The 5931-nt window shown below is 40.7% G+C and overlaps 3 non-coding genes across 3 annotated transcripts; all 3 read right to left on the minus strand.

Annotated features, from left to right (window-relative positions):
- Positions 1–1096: 1096 nt before the first annotated feature.
- Positions 1097–1170, minus strand: trnan-guu (transfer RNA asparagine (anticodon GUU)). The gene has a single exon. It is a non-coding gene; the product is annotated as a tRNA-Asn (tRNA).
- Positions 1171–1620: 450 nt separating this feature from the next.
- Positions 1621–1694, minus strand: trnan-guu (transfer RNA asparagine (anticodon GUU)). The gene has a single exon. It is a non-coding gene; the product is annotated as a tRNA-Asn (tRNA).
- A 1154-nt stretch (positions 1695–2848) lies between these two features.
- trnan-guu (transfer RNA asparagine (anticodon GUU)) lies at positions 2849–2922 on the minus strand. Its single transcript has one exon. It is a non-coding gene; the product is annotated as a tRNA-Asn (tRNA).
- Between the last annotated feature and the right edge of the window lie 3009 nt (positions 2923–5931).

The following is a 5931-nucleotide window of genomic DNA, read 5'->3' on the forward strand; positions in this document are numbered from 1 at the left end:
ATTTTTCCAGACGGACAGCTAATGATCTTTACATCGCCTCCTGATGAATTTTATCGCTTATTAACGTTTACTAATACCTAAAGTTGCATTACAAACGTATTTCAAGTGTTTCAGAAAGTTTATCGTCGACTTTTTGAATTTAAAAAAATGACGTTACGTTTTGAAACGATGTTTTTTCGTTTATCACACAGTCTACATATAACGATATCTAGGCTTTATATGGACCGATTTAATCGAAATAAAGACCCAAATAGTGTTTATGGGACATCTAGGAGTGCCAACAAAGAAGATGGTGAAAGGTAATGAATGTTTTCTATTTTATTGTGCGGTTTGTGTAACGCCGAAATGCTAATTATTTTGTTTACGTCCCCTGTGGGTCTTTGGGTGTTACATGCTATCAGATAATAGCTTCTCATGCTTTCGCCGAAAAGCATTTTAAAATCTGACTTGTTGCCTGGATTCACAACGAGTGTAGCTTTAATTCGATACCCTGCATGTGTTATTCTGAGAAATATATATTTTAAACAACTGCTTTTTTCACAAACGTAATATATAATCGCCAAGCCCATTCAAAATAATTAGGGGACTGACTCCGGAAGAATGATGAAGTGGCTAGTCACTTTCATGGCGTATGGCGTACATATACACACAAACACACTGGACCAACATTGTCCTTCTCGCTGAGATAAATATAAAAGCTAAGGTTTTTCATGCCAGATTGACATCATTTACGTTGTCATACCAGCCAGATTAATAAGAATAAATTATATGTTCCTTGGAGAACACAGAATGATCAAGCTATTGAGTAACAGAAGATCAGAGACCATTGACAGCCATTTTACCAGTAGGTATAGTAACTTGTTATCTTTCAGGTTCAACAACACACCAATCACATGTGACAACAGGAAACACAGCAGGTCAAAAGCAGGCTTACTGTAAGGCCAGGAATGTCTTCCATATCACTGGGAACAGAAAGACAGCATCCCTGGGTGGGCTCAAATCACCAACTTTTAAATTAACAGTCTAACGCGCCAACCTATTCCATCACAGAGACTTGTCATATCCACATCATGGAGCAAAACAAATTGAGAACTGTCGTCCCTGGGTGGGCTCGAACCACCAACCTTTAGATTAACAGTCTAACGCGCTAACCAATTGCGCCACAGAGACTTGTGGTGTGATTGACCCTGACGCTTGATCGCTGGCCATTCGTGCTCTCATCCAACTGAACATGGAGTTGTTGAAACAACAACACTTTTTTCCAATGGTTTGACCATCAGCAGGGTAAAATAACAGGAATCTCATTACAGGTTCAGGATGTCACATCCACATCATGGAGCACAACAAACTGAGAACTGTCGTCTCTGGGTGGGCTCGAACCACCAAACTTTAGATTAACAGTCTAACTCGCTAACCAATTGCGCCACAGAGACTTGTGGTGTGATTGACCTGACGCTGATCGCTGGCCATTCGTGCTCTCATCCAACTGAACATGGAGTTTTCGAAACAACAACACTTTGTTCCAATGGTTTGACCATCAGCAGGGTAAAATAACAGGAATCTCATTACAGGTTCAGGATGTCACATCCACATCATGGAGCACAAATAACTGAGAACTGTCGTCTCTGGGTGGGCTCGAACCACCAACCTTTAGATTAACAGTCTAACGCGCTAACCAATTGCGCCACAGAGACTTGTGATGTAATTGACCCTGACGCTTGATCACTGGCCATTCGTGCTCTCATCCAACTGAACATGGAGTTTACGAAACAACAACACTTTGTTCCAATGGTTGTGTTAACGTGCATCAAAAGTGCAGCAACATTTTCAAGGAAGTAGACCTGTAGTTTTCTAATGTTTGTTAGCTTTTTGAATGGCCTTAAAAGGGCAAAAATGTAGTGCAATGTTCGTCAGCGCAACATTATATTAAAAGGCATCTGTCAGGAGTAAATTCAGCCGCAATCACAAATATATTCTGATAAATATATATTTTAAACAACTGCATTTTCACAAACGTAATATATAATCGCCAAGCCCATTCAAAATAATTAGGGGACTGACTCCGGAAGAATGATGAAGTGGCTAGTCACTTTCATGGCGTATAGGCGTACATATACACACAAACACACTGGACCAACATTGTCCTTCTCGAGATAAATATAAATGCTAAGGTTTTCATGCCAGATTGACATCATTTACGTTGTCATACCAGCCAGATTAATAAGAATAAATTATATGTTCCTTGGAGAACACAGAATGATCAAGCTATTGAGTAACAGAAGATCAGAGACCATTGACAGCCATTTTACCAGTAGGTATAGTAACTTGTTATCTTTCAGGTTCAACAACACACCAATCACATGTGACAACAGGAAACACAGCAGGTCAAAAGCAGGCTTACTGTAAGGCCAGGAATGTCTTCCATATCACTGGGAACAGAAAGACAGCATCCCTGGGTGGGCTCAAATCACCAACTTTTAAATTAACAGTCTAACGCGCCAACCTATTCCATCACAGAGACTTGTCATATCCACATCATGGAGCAAAACAAACTGAGAACTGTCGTCCCTGGGTGGGCTCGAACCACCAACCTTTAGATTAACGGTTCGAACCACCAACCTTTAGATTAACAGTCTAACGCGCTAACCAATTGCGCCACAGAGACTTGTGGTGTAATAGACCCTGACGCTTGTTGGCTGGCCATTCGTGCTCTCATCAAACTGAACATGGAGTTTACGAAACAACAACACTTTGTTCCAATGGTTTGACCATCAGCAGGGTAAAATAACAGGAATCTCATTACAGGATGTCATATCCACATCATGGAGCACAACAAACTGAGAACTGTCGTCTCTGGGTGGGCTCAAACCACCAACCTTTAGATTAACAGTCTAACGCGCTAACCAATTGCGCCACAGAGACTTGTGGTATAATTGACCCTGACGCTTGATCGCTGGCCATTCGTGCTCTCATCCAACTGAACATGGCGTGCATCAAAAGTGCAGCAAAATTTTCAAGGAAGTAGACCTGAAGTTTTCTAATGTTTGTTAGCTTTTTGAATGGCCTTAAAAGGGCAAAAATGTAGTGCAAATGTTCAGTCAGCGCAACATTATATTAACCTCTTAAGTCGACCCTCTACTTTTTGAACATTCTGTTAAAAATCGCAACATTTCAGCGCCCTGCTACTCATGCCAGGAATATAGTATATGCATTTGCTTAGTCTGTGTGGATAGAAAACACTCTGTGACGTTTATAAAACTGGTTAAATCACTGCTGTGGCTTTGCAGAACGGGCATTTACATCGAAAAGCACAGGAAAAACTGATCACTGAAAATAAAATATATCCATGCGCTACTTGAACCCATTGATAAATGTGAACCACAATTAATTGAGTGAGGTTGCAGTACCTAGTAGCTTCCACGGTGTCTAGAGTCTTGTCATTTCCCTTCGAAGTTTTTCTTGGTCAAACACATGGTGGGCACCGTATCTCCTTAGGTCTAGGACCGATATTTTCGTTGAGTTTCTAGCCGGACATTTCCAGACGGACAGCTAATGATCTTTACATCGCTCCTGATGAATTTTATCGCTTATTAACGTTTACTAATACCTAAAGTTGCATTACAAACGATTTCGGGCGTTTTGTGAAAGTTTATCGTCGACTTTTGAATTTAAAAATTACGTTACGTTTTGAAACGATGTTTTTTTCTGTTTATCACACAGTCTGCATATAACGATATCTAGGCTTTATATGGACCGATTTAATAAATAGACCAAATAGTGTTTATGGGACATCTAGGAGTGCCAACAAAGAAGATGGTGAAAGGTAATGAATGTTTTCTATTTTATTGTGCGGTTTGTGTAACGCCCGAAATGCTAATTATTTTGTTTACGTCCTGTGGGTCTTTTGGGGTGTTACATGCTATCAGATAATAGCTTCTCATGCTTTCGCCGAAAAGCATTTTAAAAATCTGACTTGTTGCCTGGATTCACAACGAGTGTAGCTTTAATTCGATACCCTGCATGTGTATTTTAATGAACTTTTGAGTTTTATTAGCATTTAGCGTAGCGCATTTGCATTTCCAGAGCTCTGGTTGGGACGCAAGCGTCGAGTAGAAAGCAACAGGTTAAAAGGCATCTGGCAGGAGTAAGTAAACATGATAAATATATTCTGAAATATATCTTCATTCTTTGTACTTTTTTTACAAACGTAATATATAATGTAAGCCCATTCAAAATAATTAGAGGACCCTGACTCGGAAGAATGATGAAGTAATAGTCACTTTCATAGGCGTATGGCGTACATATACACACAAACACACTGGACCAACATTGTCCTTCTCGCGAGATAAATATAAATGCTAAGGTTTTTCATGTAAGATTGACATCATTTATGTTGTCATACCAGCCAGATTAATAAGAATAAATTATATGTTCCTTGGAGAACACAGAATGATCAAGCTATTGAGTAACAGAAGATCAAGACAAATTGACAGCCATTTTACCAGTAGGTATAGTAACTTGTTATCTTTCAGGTTCAACAACACACCAATCACATGTGACAACAGGAAACACAGCAGGTCAAAAGCAGGCTTACTGTAAGGCCAGGAATGTCTTCCATATCACTGGGAACAGAAAGACAGCATCCCTGGGTGGGCTCAAATCACCAACTTTTAAATTAACAGTCTAACGCGCCAACCTATTCCATCACAGAGACTTGTCATATCCACATCATGGAGCAAAACAAACTGAGAACTGTCGTCCCTGGGTGGGCTCAAACCACCAACCTTTAGATTAACAGTCTAACGCGCTAAACAATTGCGCCACAGAGACTTGTGGTGTGATTGACCCTGACGCTGATCACTGGCCATTCGTGCTCTCATCCAACTGAACATGGAGTTTCGAAACAACAACACTTTTTCCAATGGTTTGACCATCAGCAGGTAAAATAACAGGAATCTCATTACAGGTTCAGGCGTCACATCCACATCATGGAGCACAACAAATTGAGAACTGTCGCCTCTGGGTGGGGCTCAAACACCAACCTTAGATTAACAGTCTAACTCGCTAACCAATTGCGCCACAGAGACTTCAGGTGTGATTGACCTGACGCTTGATCGCTGGGCAATTCAGGCTCTCATCCAACTGAACATGGAGTTTCGAAACAACAACACTTTGTTCCAATGGTTTGACCATCAGCAGGGTAAAATAACAGGAATCTCATTACAGGTTCAGGATGTCACATCCACATCATGGAGCCCAAATAACCGAGAACTACGCCTCTGGGTGGGCTCAACCACCAACCTTTAGTTTAACAGTCTAACGCGCTAACCAATTGCGCCACAGAGACTTGTGGTATAATTGACCCTGACGCTTGATCGCTGGCCATTCGTGCTCTCATCCAACTGAACATGGCGTGCATCAAAAGTGCAGCAAAATTTTCAAGGAAGTAGACCTGAAGTTTTCTAATGTTTGTTAGCTTTTTGAATGGCCTTAAAAGGGCAAAAATGTAGTGCAATGTTCGTCAGCGCAACATTATATTAACCTCTTAAGTCGACCCTCTACTTTTTTGAACATTCTGTTAAAAATCGCGCAACATTTCAGCGCCCTGCTACTCATGCCAGGAATATAGTATATGCATTTGCTTAGTCTGTGTGGATAGAAAACACTCAGACGTTTATAAAACTGGTTAAATCACTGCTGTGGCTTTACCAGAACGGCATTTACATCGAAAAGCACAGGAAAAACTGATCACTGAAAATGGGAAAATATATCCATGCGCTACTTGAACCCATTGATAAATGTGAACCACAATTAATTGAGTGAGGTTGCAGTACCTACAGCTTCCACACGGTGTCTAGAGTCTTGTCATTTCCTCGAGTTTTTCTTGGTCAAACACATGCAGGGCACCGTATCTCCTTAGGTCTAGGACCG

The sequence above is a fragment of the Oncorhynchus nerka genome, unplaced genomic scaffold (assembly GCF_034236695.1).
Source record: "Oncorhynchus nerka isolate Pitt River unplaced genomic scaffold, Oner_Uvic_2.0 unplaced_scaffold_8066, whole genome shotgun sequence".
Lineage (NCBI taxonomy): Eukaryota > Metazoa > Chordata > Actinopteri > Salmoniformes > Salmonidae > Oncorhynchus > Oncorhynchus nerka.